Genomic DNA, 1,540 nt, shown 5'->3' on the forward strand with positions numbered 1-1,540 from the left:
AGGCCGGCTGGGGGAGGCAGATGTGGCTGCGGAAGAACCCCCCGAGATCCCAGGGGAGGAGGCATGCAGCACCCGGCGGGGTGGAGGTGAGAGAGGCGTCTGCAGCCACTGCTTAACCCGAATCCCTGCATCCCGACACTGCCCCACGGCCAGCGGGGACCCGAGGGGAGCCCCCCCCCCAACATCCCCCACGTCCTGGCCTTAAATCCCTCTCCCTGGAGGGGGGCTGCCCTGATGGTCTGTGTCACCGCCCATCGATTGTAGGGGGCTGCTGCTCTGCCTGGCCTTAAATCCCTCTCCCTGGAGGGGGGCTGCCCTGATGGTCTGTGTCACCGCCCATCGATTGTAGGGGGCTGCTGCTCTGCACATCCTGCATGGGCACCTTGGACGCAGGCAGCCTGGAGAGCACTGCAACGACTGGCGATCACCTGCTGCAGGCAGCGAAGGTCAGCACAACCAGTGCCCGGCCCCAGCGGAGGGAAACAGGCTGGGTGAGGAGGCAGTACTGGGTACGAAGGGCATGATGAGGAGCGATGGCTCAGGCTGGGTGAGGGATGGGCTGACTGTAGTTGGAGGTGAGGGAGTGAAGCTGTGCTGGAGGGGCCATGAGCTCAGGCTGCAGCAGGTGAGGGGTTGAACCTGGTCACCAGCCCTGAACCAAAGGCGTGCAGGCAGAGGGCAGGCAGGAAAGCTGGCAGGACATGTCTGCTCCCGCAGGCAGAGGATGGTTCCCCCGGCGGCGACCCCATGCTAAGCAGGGATGAGCTCGATGCGCTCCTGGGCGAGGTAAGGCACTCAGGGGAACAGCAACAGGCAGAGTCAATCCACAGGGGACCACATCTCTGATGTGACCCACTGGGTGACGTCGAGCCATGGGCAAGGCATGGAGAGCCGGGACAGCACAGGGGAGCAGGGAGTGGGATGGAAAGGCAGAGTGACCCCCTGGGGCTGTCCCGCAGGGCGCCTGGGATGGGATCCTGCAGTGGGCGTTCCAGAGCATGGCACGGCCTCTCGAAGACACCGATGGCCTCTTCACCTAGTGCATGCAGCCACGGCAGCAGCCCCCACAGTACAGGCGACGGAGGAACAGGCTGTGGGGTGGCTGTGCCATGGGAAAGACAAAAGCAGCATGGTGCCCTGAAAAGAAGTTACACCATAAAACCAAGCAACACCGCCAGTAGGTTGCCAAATTACAGAGACACCTCCAAAAACTAGGTAACTGCCAATGACTCTCGAAAAAGCATGCGCATGGGAAAATGAGCACAAAAAACACAGAAGATGGAAGGGGAGAAAAAAAAAAAAAAGAACTTCAACAAAGAGTGAAATAAAAAAACTTAGACCACAGAGGAAAAAAAAAGCCTACAGCACCCACGAAACTAATCCTCGACAACATCCACCAAAAAAAAAACAACAAACAACTCCCTGCCCGCACAACAACCTCCAAAAAAAATATATGGCCAACATGGCCAACAAGACAAGATAACCAGCCAATGGCAAAAGCCTACACGCTTAGCTCCCGAAATCAGAGGAGATCGGGCGT

This window comes from Pygoscelis adeliae, unplaced genomic scaffold (genome assembly GCF_000699105.1).
Source record: "Pygoscelis adeliae isolate BGI_AS28 unplaced genomic scaffold, ASM69910v1 Scaffold485, whole genome shotgun sequence".
In the NCBI taxonomy this organism is placed as follows: Eukaryota; Metazoa; Chordata; class Aves; order Sphenisciformes; family Spheniscidae; genus Pygoscelis; species Pygoscelis adeliae.